We start from the raw sequence: 17,681 nt of genomic DNA, 5'->3' as shown, positions 1-17,681 counted from the left end.
CCTGAGATGAGTAGAAGAGAGCCATAACTAGCCAAATATAATAACCAAATACAAGATAAATTTGGACACATCAGGGTCTGCTACTATAGAGCATGTTATCAAGAAGAGTTATCAAGTAATCAAGAAGAGAGGAGCAGTCTAGACTGTATATATATACACACACACACACACACACACACACACACACACACACACACACACACACACACACATCTACTGAGATGAGTAGAAGAGAGACATAACTAGCCAAATATAATAACCAGGAGCCGAAGCAGCAAGGTAGATAGGGCTAAGAACATTAATACAGCTGTAACATACCAGAGCAGTGAGCAGAAGGGACTTCATCCTTTGTAACACCACCACAACCAGGTCTTTGTCTCAGTGGTCCTAATGTCCATGTGTTCCAACACACCTGCCATCAAGCATGCAGCAGTACAGCTGCCAGCCAAGAGTAGTCGATCTCAGGCCACAGCAAGTCCAGTCCATCCAAATACAAGGCAGCAAGTGCCGAGCCTCACCCGAGGTAAGCCGATGTTTTAGTGGATGAAAGGCAGGCAGGTAGGCAAGCGGCAGGTCTTTCAGGTGCTCTCAGCGTCTAGCAGCTAATCATTACATGTATTGTCTTATTAAATATATTATCATTTTTTACTGTATATGTTCAGGTTACCTGCAATACCTAACCAATTAAAGTTTTTTACTGTAGCATTTTTGCATTCATTTTTTACAGTTATAGAAATCCCAACATAAATGGAAGTGAAATTTTGTTTGCTTTCATTTAATAAAGTAAACTGAATGAGCAGCAAAAATCTGTAAACTCCAAAGTTACTTTGGAGTTTACAGATTAATTTTGACACATTCAATTCTTTGTTGGGTTTCTTCATTATTATGAGTACACCATAAATGTAATATCTTGTGTTGCAAATGTATAACTTTATAAGTAAAACAAAAACAAATTTCAGTGAGCAATATTTGCTGAAAATGTACATTTGTTGTGAATAAATGTATTTTTTATGGGAATTTAACACTTATTTAAATTAATGTTCAGCTATACTGTATTTTCTCTGTAAAAAAACATTTATTTTTTACAGTGTGCTGATGGGTTGAAGCAAGTAAGTTGGTTTGTGGGGGAATTTTTTAATAAGGTCACGTGCAGAGACAATGTCTAGACAGAAGAAGAAGAGGTGAAGTAAAATAACTACAATATTCCTGTAACTTTTACATTTCACACAGCCTTTCTTAGATGTTGCCTATAGACAGGATGTAACTCAAAACCGCATACAGTTTAGGCAAAGTATACGCGTGCTGCATGTGTATGGAGCCAGAAATATGCCTCGATTTCTCACGACCTCTCACATCTCTGGTAAAAAAATGTATTCAAATGAAATATTTTAATAGATTTCATTGTGGTGAATATAAATATAAGTTACTATGTTTTGTTAAGACTTTCAGTAGGCTATATCATTACTATGAATTACATAATAATCATTTAAATAATAAATATGGCAAAAAAATAAATAAAAGTGTGATCTTTTCCACTAGTGGAAAATCCAGCTTCAGCTGGTAGCTGTGTTTTGAAACATGGTAGCTGGTTTCTAGCTGATCCAAGCTGGTTATGAGCTGGTCCAAGCTGGTACAACTAGTAGATCAGTAGATAGTAGGTCAGTAGAGCTAACCAGCTCAAGGTACTCAAGCTGGTTTTTGGAACATGGTAGCTGGTCGACCAGCTAAGGACCAGCTCATGACCAACTTGGTTCAGCTCATGACCAGCGTGGACCAGTTTGAATCAATGGTATTGAGAGTAGCTAGGAAACAGGACTAAATAATCTAACTTGAAATTCAACAAGTCACAAGACAACCGTTTGAAAAAGAGACTACAATTTTTCTAAGAAAGGCGTATATTTGTAAAAAAAAAAAAAAAATTATAATGACTGGTCTTAGTGGTCTACCACTTTATTAAATAAATCATTGTCCAGTTTATTCACTTTACCCTCATGCACAAGTACCAGACTTCAACAACTACATGCAAATGAAAAAGAAGGCATAATGGTGTTAATAGGTACACCATCTTTAAAGCACATTCATATCTTTTATTTAATTCTGTTTATTTTATCATTTTAAACTGTGTAATGCTTATATTTTTAGGCCATAACTCTTCCTGTTCCCTTTCACAGTAAATAAAATCGTGTTGTTTTTACAAAAAAAAATCTGGCAGCTGTGGTTGCCAGAATAATTATGTAAAAAATACAGTTAAAATATAAACCACTTTACAGAATAACCTGTACTTTTTACAGTTTAAAATGGTTAAAAGGGTAATTAATTAATGAATTAATTCATTAATAGTGGCACTTCTAGGAGTAATGACCAATAAATGTATAAAGACAGTGCTCAGTATCACTCACACAAACACTAAACACCATTATGGTCATGCATATGAGATTGAAATAATGCAGTAAACATTAACTAAATTACATTAAATATAACACAGAACACCCCAGTGTACGTACCTGATATAAAAAATATGATGAAACATAACTATTCCCATAAAATATAATGAAATGTAATGGGTCACACAGGGAATTGTGGGAACACCCGATTACTGTTTTTTACTGTCATTTTAATAACAATTTACTGTAAAAAAAAAAGTACATGTACTCTCTTGTTCTTTTTACCATAATTATACATGAAAATCATACTTTTTACATTTCAATTATTTAATTTTTACATAATTTTATTGTAAAAACTACTGTATCGTCTTTTAAAATATATTAAAACATTTTACTGTATATTTTACAGTTAATATTTGTTAATCAATTAACATTTTATTTCTGTAGCATTAAAATTACTGACATTTTTTTACAGATTTAATCTGAATAATTACAGAAAAGTTTATTTGAGATCATTGAAAAGTTTGTTGCAAAACTTCATAATTATGGACATATAAGATGAAAAAAAAAATCTAAAAATAAGACTAAAGAAATGTGTATTTTTGTTTTTGGTTTCCCACATGCTCTCAAGGATACATTAGGCAATTTAAATAAATTAATCTTTTCTGCTGTACTTCTAGTGTGATGTTAAAATAGGCTATATACTGCTTGCTTATCTACAGTATAAAATGAAACACCATCAGATGCAGTCTGTCAGGTTCAACCCACAACAGAAAATGTGTGGTTGCTCTGCTGAAAACTTTTCACAAGTTATCTTTAAAAATAAATAACAGCTAAGGGTTGTACCTCCACGACCTTGGCTAAATTCCTATCTATCAATCTGAGCTGATTTAATGCTACACTTACAAGGAGGAGGACTGAAATATGGTGGTTTTGTATTTTGTGTGACTGTCTTCTGACTCGGTCTCATTTCAAGTAGCAAACTTCCCTCTTGTAAAGCCTGACTCGTGTCTGATGTTGTAACAGTTTTCATGCATGAGAAGTACTGTATACAGCATGGTTAAGCATGGATACATACATACATACATATATATTAGTAAAGCTAATATGTCTTTTTCTATCCTTTCTCTCTCTGCAGATAATGAAAGCTGTTGAGACAGTGACAATTCTCCTTCACTGTTAAATTTCTTTAATTTCTTTCTCCCTTGATGGATTTGATATTTGATATTTTCTGTATACATTTATTTTAGGACAAGAACCATTGTGCCAATCCTTGCCTTCATGTTCTAAATGTATACAGAGTCCTGGATGTGCATGGTGCACACAGATGGTAGGCAATGCCATGTTTCTCTCTCTCCCAGCTTCACTTAAATGAATACTTCGGGTTCAATAAAAGTTAAGCTCAATCGACATTATTTGTGGTGTAAAGTTGATTACCACAAAAAAACATTTTCGTCTCTCTTTTTAAAAACAAAAACAAAAAAAAAGCAGAAATCAAGGTCACATTGAAGCACTTACAATGGAAGTGAATGGGGTAAATATTTTGAGAAAATGTTCTAATTTTATAAATGCACTTACATTAATTCTTCTGTTAAAACTCATGTATGATTTGAGCTATAAAGTTGTTTGAATGGACATTTTTACAGTCATTTTAGGGTTTTAGGGTTTGTTAACATTACATCCTCATGGCAATGAAGTTGTAAAATTGGCTATAACTTTACACAGAAATGGTTAGTAAGTGATTTTATCACACTTAAAACATGTTGACACGCATATGTTTTACATCATGTGGCTATACTTTTGGCTAAACAGTGAGTGTGTTAACGTTAAAACACTGGCCATTGGTAAAACACTTCCATCGTAAGTGCCACACTGTCACCTTCATTTTTGCTTTTTTTTTTAATGGTGCACTCAGATATTTTTTTTATATGCCATCCAGAACTTACACTGACACCTAGAGGTGTGGATTCAGCATCATATAAATGCATTCGTTTTTTGATCCCAAGGCCATTGAAGATATTTACTATTCACAGTCAGCCTGGATTAATTTAATCCTCGAGTGTAAATTGCCAATAACCTGGAGTATTCCTTTAAGACACTAACAATGAATTGTCAGTCAGCTGGTCTGTCATACACTGTAAAAATAAATATTTTAAGGTAACCTTAATAAATGTGCTTCATGGTAACAACTGGCTTTATTATCAAGATTCAGATATTTGACATTATAAATAATATGACTGAATTAATTAGCCTGACTGCATTAGATTACACCAATGTAATACCTACAATAACAGTACAAATAAATTTTTTAGGGTCAGATCAAAGAAATAGCGAGGGCCAATAGGGGCCCCTTTCGGCAATCAGCCCCGTTGGGCAATTGTGTAAGTAGCTGCTTAAGGCCCGAAGCCACCAGGGAGCCCCGTTCGGCAATCGATACTCAAGAATTGAATTGAATTGAATCAAATTTAACCTGATGCTTCTCAGATCCCCATGATCAGGATATAAAAGATGTCAGCCTTTGATAGAGGTGGGAAGATGGACCATAAAAGAACTGAAAGTTTGCTGAGATTCAACACAAAAGTTTTTTCCTGCTGTGGTACCTGTGGTTGAGTATGCTTTTCTGTGCAAACTAACCAGCTGCTTCTTTAGAAATGCACATTCATATTATTATCATTTATTTGCCTTTTTGTGTGTGTGTGTGTGTGTGTGTGTGTGTGTGTGTGTGTGTGTGTGTGTGTGTGTGTGTGTGTGTGTGTGTGTGTGCGCGTTTTTGTGATATACCAGGACAATTTTGTAAGTTATAAACTGGTAATCACAAGGTTATTATGCTATAAATGTGATTTATGAGGACATAGACTAGTGTCCCCATATTTCAAATCGCTTAAAAATCATACTAAACAATGTTTTATTGAAAATGTAAAAATGCAGAAAGTTTCCTGTGATGATTAGGGTTAGGGGTTATGTTAGGTTTAGGGGATAGACTCTATAGTTTGCACGGTATAAAAATCATTATGTCTATGGAAAGTCCTCATAAGGATAGGAAAACAAACATGTGTGTGTGTGTGTGTGTGTGTGTGTGTGTGTGTGTGTGTGTGTGTGTGTGTGTGTGTCAGCATGTTTCTCACATAGTGACTGTCATGGTGAAGTTTATTGGCTGTTTGGCCTATAAACTACGCCACCACAGGGACTTAGAGTGCATTGGGGAGCATTCCAAATTAGGGAAAAAAGATATGTAGGTCATGTTTAATGTGAAGTACACAAAGTCTACGAAAAGACTTCAGAAAATGTTGACATTTATATTCTGGACATCTTATAAAATGACAGCTTGTGACACAGTGCTTGCAATCATCTTTGTCTTTGTAATGCACAATCACCCACAATCAGCCACAAAAGGGCCACTTTTGCCACCTTTTGCAAAAATTGTTTCAGAAAATGTTGAACGTCTAAACGTGTATACAATTATTATTATTATTATTATTAAAAGACATTGAGATTAAGGCAAACGTTTTAGAAAAATACAAATTAAACATACAATTATCCATCACATCAAATTATATTGTAAAATAAATGTTTATTAAATATAATTGCTCAATTGAATATTGAATAAACTGTTGATACATTTGTTAAGTTCTGTTAAGACATGCATGATGTTAGATATTATTGGACATGTTAGACTGTTTAGTTGTATTATTTTATTATTGATTAATAATTGATGTACAGTATCAATTTCTCAATTTATGTATTATTTTCTCAAATAATAATTGAGAGAACAAACATGTTCCATACATGCTTCGTATCATTTATAGGCAGTTTCACTTTACTCTTGCTGTCAGTTCTTTCATACAGAACTTTAGCACATTTTTGAATCTTGAATGTTCTGTAAGGAAGTTGAACAGACTCATTAACAGATTGCAGTAAAACACTTTCTCTCAGTCACATACTGAAACTTTATAATATATAAACAGAAGCACATATAATTGACTAAATGTCGAAATTCACTTTCATCTTAGATTTCAGCTGAGGTCATTGTCTTTTAATGTGAAATATTGGTAAACCATGGTTTTACGTGAATGTAATACACATTTCTTGTGTTGCAGGACTTCCTGAAATCAGGTGAGTCTAATGAACAGCACTGTGATACACCTGAGTCTCTTAAGGCCAGAAGTTGTAAAGAGGATCATGTGATCAATCCTGTAAAACATCCCAAGATCTATGTGAAGGACAGTGACCTCAGCAGTGATCCTGAAAACGTGGTTCAGCTTAAACCTCAGAATATCAACATTAAACTCAGAGCTGGTAAGACTGAGACTTCTGCTTGGACATGTAGAAAACATAACAGGTCGATAATAGCTTCAAGTCAATTGCACAATGTGAACCATTTCCATTAAGTATCATTTTGATACTCTTATTAACTATTCCTCAACATATATTGTCCCAAAATCATATTCTAGTATTCTTACTTTCAAATGTGCAGGAGTGCCATATGAATTCAAGATTGAGTTTGAGAGGGCTCAGGGTTACCGTATAGATCTCTACTACCTGATGGGTCTGAGCTATTCCATGAAAGATGATCTATGAGCAAATTAAAACCCTGGGGCAGAAAATCTTCAGGAAGCTGCAGGAGATCACACAGACTGTCCGGATTGGTGAGACTCCACTTCTAAATAATGCATGTGTACTGAAATGCAAACATATTTGGTGCCACAACATTAGGGTGTTCTAAGTGGTTGCCAGGGCCTTGCTATATGGATGCTGAGGCAGGGGCGAAATTTTCATCAAAATATTGGGGGGGACAATAAACAACAATTCTCAAGAGCAATTTTTGAAGGGGACACCAAGGTTTTTTTTGTTGTTGCCCCGTTTGCATTTGTATTAATTTATTTCTGAAACAATTATTTTAAGAATATATCATTATATTATTTACAATACATATATTTTAATGATATTTTAGGGGGGACAACTCTCAGATGGGGGGGTCCTGACCCCTCATTCAAAGGAACTCATTCAAAGGAGACAGCAGATGTCAACAAAAAATAAATAAATGGTCTTATCACTTCAGTAGACATGAATTACACTATTGTATGGATTATCTAGTTGTATGGATTATCTTTATGCTTCCTTTAGACGGTGCGTACATGGTGTTAGTTCTGACAAGGGACATGTCATGAGCCACTGCATGTTACAAGTTTATCTGATAATCATACAGATGCAGTGGTACACAACATGACTTAACGACCTGGCAAATTCTGAAGCAATCACATCCAGTTTCATGCTATTTAACATTATAAGACATATAAAGCCCGTGCAGGAGACTGCTTTAATTCCTTGTTGTTTGTGATTTAGAAATAATAATAAAAAAAGACTGGTGTGGCCAGGGGCTCTATTAGCTGAAAACAAAATGAAAAAAAAAAACAAATATGGATAATTACTACAAATGCTGTGTGATTTTATGACTGCATACATCAATGTGAAATGACCAAAATCCTTCCAATTTGTCTTTGGGTTCTCAAAGTGCTGGATTATTTGCTGAAGCATCAGTTGGCAAATTGACAAATCTTGAATGATCCTTTCTCTTGAAGGACTAGGCTGTTTTTGGAGGATCCTTATTCGATATACAACATTATGACACGATTGCCTCACCTGTTTATCGTCTCCTGTTTCACATCACCTTGTTATTTCAACTTGTCAAATTGTTATGTCTTAAATTGCCCCTGTCTCAACTTTTTTGGAGTGTGTTGCAATCCTCTGATTTGAAATTACTGTACATTTAAAAATTTATAATTCACAAGGTAAAACATGTGTAACGGTGTTGACAAAACAGGCAGAGACGATGATGATGATGAACCCAAGTGCAGTTTATTTCTTCCAAACGTGAAACCAGTATCCCTAACTATAAGTGTGAAAGAAAACAAAACAAGAAACCAAGGACCAAACTAATAATGACAAAACTAGACATGAAAAGGCTAAGGCTAAGGCTAAGGCTAAGGACAGGACAGGACAGGACAGGACAGGACAGGACAGGACAGGACAGGACAGGACAGGACAGGACAGGACAGGACAGGACAGGACAGGACAGGACAGGACAGGACATACAAGGTACATGTATACAAACTGGACTAAACTATGGCTTGACAACAAACAATACCTGACAAATGACAAAGGCAAACATGAGGGTTAAAATACACAAGACATGGGTAACAAAGGCCAATGAACAAACAGAACTCTAAAACAAGATAACAAGACAATTAACTAAAACCAATGACAAACTAGAACTGAATCAAAGTAATCAAGCAATGAACCAATGAAAACCATACATATGAACAAGAAGGGAAAACAGGATATGACAAGACTAGGTAACAGGAACTTAACAGGAATTTCAAAATAAAAGTACATAAACAAAAGTCAACTGAGAATATCACAACATCATATTAAGTGTAGTTGTGGTGCTTTCAATATAGCAAAGGGTGAATATATTTACAAATCACTCCTTTTTTAATTTATTAGCATTTTACATACTGTCCCATCTTTTTGGGAATTGGGGTTGTATTTCAGATGCTACAAACCTCCCTAAATGTAACCCTTGAACTGAAACGAATACAGGTATGATGAATAAGACCATGACGGAAATTTTACAACTCTGTCTGTCAGAGTGATAAAGAATGTTTTATTGCATAACACGTATGCCTGCTCTTTGTTTGAAGAGCAGAACAGCATGGCCTTTCTGTAGAATCTTTCTCAGTGATGTGTTCGTAAATAATATGGGGGGAAAAAAACAGTTTTAACACAGCTATTTTCTCCACATGTGTAAAAACTTTATGAACATTAATTTTTCATTGATCGTGTGAGTTGTAACACCTTCTCCTGATTGGCCAACTTCAGGTAGATTGCATAAATCGGCTCGTTCTACCATACACATGCTCAAGCCGACAGCGCACACATTTTTTAGACATTTAAAAAAATTCTCAGGAGGTTGTGAGCTGTTCATAAACTGCTCGACTCCACTTGTAATTCCTCTCACACGATGCAATCTGCAACCACACAAGAACCAACGATTTCCACGCGATCTCACCCGACTGGGAGCGTGCATGACAGGTGATAATGCAATCAACCAAATTCTAGTAAATAACAAATTGAAACTTTTTAGGAGAAAAAAAAATACAAATAAAAGACCTACAATAACTTGGTTGCATAAGTGTGCACATCCCTCAGCTAATACTTGGTTCAAGCACCGTTTGCTTTTAATGCTTTTTAATACCATTTTGCTTTTTGAATAAGAGTCTATTTACTAAGTACATCCTGATTTGTCAGTTTTTTCCCACACTTCCTTGCAAAAAGCTCCAGATCAATCACATTTCCAAATGGTCTTTTATTTGTATTTTTTTCTCCTAAAAAGTTTCAATTTGTTATTTACTTCATTTTGGTTGACTGCATTATCACATTAAAGGTGGAAAAAGATCTGACAGGATTTATCATGGATTGATCTTTTACATCTTTTTTTACTTGCCACTAAGTGTCTAAAAAAAACAAAAAAAACAACTGTGAATATCTTTTAAATATTTAATACCACAAACCTTGTAAACTTCATGAATCTCAAATCCAGTTACTAATTCTTCCTCATAAGAGCTCATAAGAAGCCACCTAGTAATTAAAGCATGACTTGTTTCTTAGCAGACTGATACAATTTTGTGAACTGTTACTCTCCAAAATGATGCCAGCCAGCTGAGTTGATCAGCCAGCTAATCTGAGTTGATTTTAGGATTTCAGTGAAATCTTGTCAATTTTATGTGCGAAATGTTTCATTTTTCACCACAGGACAAGATCAAATGGGGGCATGTGACACGGATTCTGGTTTACACATCTGATGATACTTTCCACATAGCAGGTGTATTTAAGCCACACAATGGACAGTGTCATCTTAATGATGAAGGCTCCTATGATGGAAAATCTTATGTAAGTATGAGGAATTTTCTGACCACATTTAACAATGAATGTGCTTTACTTGTTGTCCTTATCTTTGCAGTTCTGATTGGTAACGATTAGTACCGCAAGTTTTGCAAAAATAAACAATTTACCTTTAAAGGTGAGAAAGGTGCCTCATGTTGTTCCTTGCAGGGTACTCAGCCTAAAGCTGGCTCTAAACTAGCAGACTCAGAACAACTCGAACTGAGTGGGGATGTCACACTTAATGACTGTTTTTGCTAATCTTGCTCTCCTAGTCAGTGAACCTGCCACATTTACAGATTAAAAATGGAGGGAAGGTGTCACACTTAATGACTGCATTTGACTTTTTTTCTGTGCCTTATCACTACAGCAGTAGTATAAATCAAAATTACAACTTGGCTATTCATAACCAGAGGTGGTGGCAGCCGATTTTGCCGGGGCTTCAGCCCCGAATGTTTTGAGTGTAGCCCTGAATGTATTTTGAAAAGTTGACTGACAAATATGAAACCGGACAAAAGCCTATGTAAACCTCCGAAATCATAAGTTGCCTTATTTCATAATCTAGCCTTGAATAAGTTTCTTTGCTGTCGGTAGCCTATGGGCGACTCCGTTTCTTCCTCTCTGTTGAATATGCAGCAGGTAGGGGAGCAGCAAGCACAGTCGTTGACATCAAATAACTTTACTTAGTGGCGAGTTAACAGCAGTTAGCAGGAAAGACAGCAAAAAAGAAACAAATGAGGCTTTGGGGATTTTTCCATAAGAAGTCAGTGGGTAAGAATTCACATTTGTTTTTGTCCTTAAAGTCTGAAGATCATCATCTGGCTGGCTTTCACCCACAGTAGGCTAAACCTCAAGAGGTCCACTACCGACTGTCATTACATGTTGTAGCCTCTAGCCTCCTTGTTAGTGCATCCGCCACTCACGCCGGAGACGTTGGTTTGAGTCCCGTTAGGATTGTACTTTTCTTGTTTATCAGGTGTTGTTTTTTCTAAGGATAACCAATGAGCATTAGCATAAAATGTATGTGTGACTTGTTTTGTGATATTAGTTTGTAGTAAATATACACCTTGATTTGATTAAATGGTTTTGTAGAGTGTAGCAAAGATGAGCTACAGACTGAGGAGCAGCGGCTGTGCCAGAATCAGGCATGAAACTTCTAACAATTAATCAGTCACTTTACTTTAGAGAAATTTAAACGTGAAACATTGTTTATCCCAATGATCCTAATGAAAGGATTTTGACAGATGAATTATTCTCATAGAGATGATGAGAATTATATACAGTTCGATGCCATAGTGTGTCAATGAACTTAGACTTAAGTTATTCATGTATTGCTTTAACTTAGGACCTTATACATCATTTTGACTATTTATGTCAAAAAATATAAATTATTTATATTCAATATTATTTTTACCTCACTTTACTCACTATAATATAACTCTTTTGTAATGACTTTATGTTAATGTACATGAAAATTGAAGAATCATGATAGATCTTAGGGCAATTCCACTGATCTGCTCTTCCCAATACATTTTCTTCAATGTATTGGTCTACAATTTGACATATGTAGCACTTGATGAATTAGTTGTTTGAAGCTGATTTGCAATAAGTTATGTGCTGTATCTGTTCTTTTGCATCACAGATGATTCAGGGAGGAGAGAGGATGTTGAGGATAGTACTAGAGTGGAAGATTTAGGAACTGTAGAAACAGGCCCAGCCAGAGCAAAACTCAAAGAATGCCCTCTCACCAGCTTTGGACTACAGAGAAGTGGTTGCTAGTATGAACATAAAATTGTCTGGGCTAAGTCCCGGATGTCCTTCAGTGCTGGAAACGCCTCTGTTCATAACTGTTATTGTATATTTAAACAGTTCCTTTCCGTGTACACTGAGTTCGGCGGCGATCTCCAACCACTTTATTTTTTTTTTAGTGGCCTTTCAAGGCATTAACTCAGTTGGGAGTCCAGAGAGTCAAGTGATTAACACCTTCCGCTGAGAGGTCCTAATGGGTCCTCTGTCTCCCTCTGCCTGGCCAGTGATTGTTAATGAAGCTAACACGTGAAAATCATTGGAAAAATCAGCTAGTGTAAAGCCAGCTTTAGGGCATCTTCTGCCTGCCAGGAACAAACCAAGGTTATTTTTAATCTTATCTTGAACTTACACTGACACCTAGGGACATGGATGCATCATCATTTAAACGCAATAGTTTTCAGTTAAAGATGACATTGTAGTCAGCCATGATTATTTGAATCCACCAGTGAAAGTCCTGACATGGCAGTCCCAATGAGGGGACCCTTTCCATGTAGAATAAAACAGCTTTCATAAGGTTACTGATATGACTGGTGTCTTCATCTCATGTGAGAGCTAATGACTGTAGACATTTTTTTTTATGAGTACAACTGTTTTATTGAGGGAAACATGACTGAATGCACCTGTAACTTTATGTTATTATTTTGGAATGAAAAAGTTACCAAGATCAATGTAGGAAGAAAAAAGTATTCACATCAAATTGTATTACAGGATTACCCATCAGTGGGCCATCTATCAAGAGTCCTGCAGGATAACAATATACAGCTGATATTTGCTGTGACAGAAAGCATCTATCCAGCATATAAGGTGAGAGAAAATACAAAGCTCAATAAATGTAATATGTAATGCAATAATTGATCTTTATCGAACTCTTTCTCTTTATTTCACTCACACCAACACAGGCCTTAAGTTCATTGATTCCTCTGTCAGTGGTTGGTGTCTTAAAGAATGACTCTAGTAATGTGGTTTATCTCATCTCTGAAGCCTATGAGGTGAGTGTTTTCATAATTTCCAGTGTTTTGACCCAGTCCACTGGTCTTACTTCCCACTTAAACTAACACTGATTACAAGTGACTGTAAGAACAAAACAAGTTATCACAAGAGAGTGCTTACATGCAACCCTATTTTTCACTTCTGTTTAATTATAAGCAATAATCTCAATGGTTAGATCAATGACAAATGAAACTGTTTGTGTGTGTGTGTGTGTGTGTGTGTGTGTGTGTGTGTGTGTGTGTGTGTGAGTGTGTGTGTGTGTGTGTGTGTGTGTGTGTGTGTGTGTGTGTGTGTGTGTGTGTGTGTGTGTGTGTGAGCGTGTATTTATCACTTTGTGGGGACCAAATGTCCCCATAAGGATAGTAAAACCTGAAATTTTTGACCTTGTGGGGACATTTTGTCGGTCCCCATGAGGAAAACAGCTTATAAATCATACTAAATTATGTTTTTTGAAAATGTAAAAATGCAGAAAGTTTTCTGTGAGGGTTAGGTTTAGGGGTAGGGTTAGGTTTAGGGGATAGAATATAAAGTTTGTACAGTATAAAAACCATTATGTCTATGGAAAGTCCCCATAAAACATGGAAACACAACTGTGTGTGTGTGTGTGTGTGTGTGTGTGTGTGTGTGTGTGTGTGTGTGTGTGTGTGTGAGAGAGCGTGTATTTATCACTTTGTGGGGACCAAATGTCCCCATAAGGATAGTAAAACCCGAAATTTTTGACCTTGTGGGGACATTTTGTCGGTCCCCATGAGGAAAACAGCTTATAAATCATACTAAATTATGTTTTTTGAAAATGTAAAAATGCAGAAAGTTTTCTGTGAGGGTAAGGTTTAGGGATAGGGTTAGGGGATAGAATATATAGTTTGTACAGTCTAAAAAAACATTATGTCTATGGAAAGTCCACATAAAACATGGAAACACAACATGTGTGTGTTTGTGTGTTTGTGTGTGTGTTTGTGTGTGTGTTTGTGTGTGTGTGTGTGTGTGTGTGTGTGTGTGTGTGTGTGTGTGTGTGTGTGTGTGTGTGTGTGTGTTTGTGTGTGTGTGTGTCAACTGACTGGAGGGGGGCCAAATGAATACGTTTTGCACTAGGCCCAAGAATTTCTAACTGCAGCCCTTATTTTACTTAAAATAATTAATATACTTTAGTATACGTAATTGAATATACACAAATGTCTATGTTAACATGTGTGGGCCAAAACTTGTCGTCCACTCTGGTGTTGGAGCAGGAGGGAGCTCCAGAAGAACTGCATGTATCCTACTGGTCCAAATGTAAAGGGAATCAGGCAGACATTGAATGGAAGGAGAAAGGAGAATGTAAAGGCATCAAACACGAGAAGGTGGGTAGGGAATACTTGAAAGATTAAAAATGTTTCTACGTTAAAATTCTTTCTCGTATCCCAGCCTAACATGTAGACTCAACTTGAAAGTTGATTTTACCTATTAGTGTAACACAGTGGCTCTGAGGTGCTATTAAAACTATTTAAAAAAATAACTATTAAAAAAAAATCAACTAATGGTGTGAGTTTGGGGTGGGACTAAAGTATCTGTTTGTACAACCAATAGAGGTTGGAGCCATTTTGTGGATTCAGTTTGAAAACTGAAATCTTTGGCATTTCTATTTTGTAAAGCTAGTGGCGCAGACATTACACATTTCAGCTTTAATAATATTAATGATATGACATGATATCCAGTATGAGGTATAAGGACATTTCTGGAGAGTAAATGGGGGCTTTGCAGTGGCCAAGGCGAATGCTTTTGCAACCAATGTAAGTGTAAGGATGGCTTCAAGGGAGATAACTGCTCTGCATTCATCAATGCTTGCACACAGTTTAAGTTAGTATTTTGCACTGCATGTGTCTCTGCTTGTGATATGTTATCTGAGTTTCATGATTATTTTTAGTGAGGTCTGTCTATCTGTTTCTTCTTAGTTTAAAGGCCCCATGGAATAAAAGTTAAAATTTTTAACTCGATGTGTTAGGTTTAAAAACTTTAGGTCCATGTTTGATAGATTTGAGGCTATCTTATGCTAGGATACTCTAAAATTTGCATTTATTTAGAAATTTGAAGTCTTTCTCTTCTGAGAAAAAGGACAAATATATTGATGACTCATCTTGCACTCGTCACACATTTTTGTCCAATAAAATGTTCTCTAGAATAAGAATGCCCCTCTCCCGAATAGAGCGCAACAGTCTGGTTCCAGAAGTAAAAATCCTATAAATGTTTTTCCCACATAGACGAATTGATTGATACCGATAAAGTTCTAATCTTTAAATACAGACTTACTGTGAGTTCCGAAGTTGTTCATTGATGTTATATGCTTCTGTTGAAGCCATGTTTAATAGCGGAGTTCCTGTTGAACAACTATACTAACCATGGTCCAGCAGAGAATCAGATAACTGTTGCCAAGAAAGCCCACAAAACCAGCCTGGAAGTGACCGCCCACTCCCATGAAACTCCCATGTGAATGAAGCAAAATGTTTCCCTTCGCCAAACAATTTATTTGTTTGTTGTACATGTCAAAATATTTCACAATAAACTGAAACTATATCCTTACTGCACTTATAAACAATAACCTAAAATCAATAGTTTTATATATTTCCATTGGTTTATATTTGATTTTGTGATTCACAATGCATCATGGGATTGTAGTTAATGCCCTTGTGAATGACGGATAACACACAGTCTTGTAACTTTGTCTTTTGTCTGATTTTCAAATACTAATTTTACTTTAATACAAAGTTTTTAATGTTGTGATTAACACATGCTGGTTGATTTGGTTCAAGGCTTAGAACTCTTTAATTAAAGATTTAATGAAAATTCCATGAAACAAGTGAATGGGAAAAATACTTCCGGAACCCAGGCGGCTGAAATAGTGGGCGGGCACTCTTGCACTTTATACCACCTGCCACAGGCTAGCAATGTAAAAGTAGCAAATGATTCATGGTTGTGACATACTGTAAACAAATGGCTATTCCCTTTAAAAAGCTGAACCCTTATGTCCTTTCATGTGGTCTTTAAATTATAATTTCTGTACCCTTTGAATGTTTGTATTATTTATAAAAACATAGGGTTACCATAGTCATTTACCAGCATGATGTATATTTATCTGTGTTTTAATGGACATGTGTTCTATATTTAGGGATTGTGTGGCAAGTCATGTTGATGATGATTTTTCTGATACTGTGCTAAGAGGTGTTCAAATGCCAAAATATCTCATCTTGGGGTTACTCATGAGCTGCATTGCACATATAAAGACACCAATTATTACGAAGTGAAACTTGGCTCTAAAGGTGAAATTCTACTTCAGTATGCTGAGCTGCCCCGTATGTCTTAAATGCTGGCAAAGCCTTGCCAATTAATTTCATTTGATTAGACTTTAATATAAGCATCTTTCGAACATTAAACTCTTCAACTCTGACAAAAGTGACATATTTTACTGTACAGGACGAATTAACTTTGAATGTTAAATGTTTGTTATTTTTGTCTCTGTAGGTTCCATCGCTAATACTACACTTATAATTGGCTACTCTGTTACAAGCATCATTGTTATTGGCATTGTAATAATCATTATTTACCGTGCCCTGCTTGAGCTGTACGACATTAGAGAATATCAAAACTTTGTCAAAGCACAAAAACAGACTGAATGGAAAGAGGTGATCGACACGCAGAAACACACATACAAACCCACTCAAAGATTACACAGATTATTACATGTAAATAGAGGGATCATGGTTTACCAACTAGTCACCCCACATCTCGCAAATGTATTTAGCTAAGTAGGCTATAAATGTGGGGCAAATTATAACCTGTGTTGCAAAATTATTTTTTGTCAGATAACAATCAAATGTCTCTCTGTTCTATCAAGGTTCACAATCCCCTTTTCCAAGGTGCCACAACAACAGTGCTCAACCCATTACATGTGCAAGATGATGAGTGACATCAGGTCTCCACATACTGTATCAACATTTTCAGCAAATTATTTGATTTAAAGAGGATCTTTGAAACATTGTTATTGTAATGTCGTTTATATTTAGCATAGCTTTTTTGTTGTTGAAAATATTACTCTGTGCAAATTTATCTTAATTAAAAATGTATATTCTAAGCTACCAATGAAATATGCAAAACATAACAATGTAGAAGGAATATTTTTAATAAAATGTTTTTTTGCATTATAAGTTTTAAAATTGCAAATTTATTTTTGACTGTTTTTTTTTTTGGTCCCACCCCACCACCAACTAATCTGTATACATTGTTCATACTGAAATGAGAACATGATTGTTATTAAAAAAAATTGGGATAAACTCACAATAGTCCTCCACCACCCGGATTGAGGTGAGTAAACATGCCACCAGGAGGAACTACTAAGTAGTGGGAATTGAGCATTCCAAATAGGGAGAAAACAAATTCAGGATGAAAACAATATTAAAGGTGCCTTAAAATAAAACAGAATGCTGTCTTTTTCTATCTTTTGTTTTTTCTAATTAATTCAAATTAATCAATTTAATTTACTGGTCACCTCCTAATTTTATTTTTATTTCTTAATTATTATCATTT

General features: G+C 35.5%; 1 pseudogene; it reads left to right on the top strand.

The window, feature by feature from the left end:
• The first annotated feature begins 390 nt into the window (after positions 1 to 390).
• LOC127653762 (integrin beta-7-like) lies at positions 391 to 17,064 on the top strand (annotated as a pseudogene).
• The last annotated feature ends 617 nt before the right edge of the window (positions 17,065 to 17,681 follow it).

The sequence above is a fragment of the Xyrauchen texanus genome, chromosome 13, assembly GCF_025860055.1.
Source record: "Xyrauchen texanus isolate HMW12.3.18 chromosome 13, RBS_HiC_50CHRs, whole genome shotgun sequence".
Classification (NCBI taxonomy): Eukaryota; Metazoa; Chordata; class Actinopteri; order Cypriniformes; family Catostomidae; genus Xyrauchen; species Xyrauchen texanus.
Note: the sequence above shows the minus strand (reverse complement) of the source record. Positions and strands in the feature narration are given on the sequence as shown.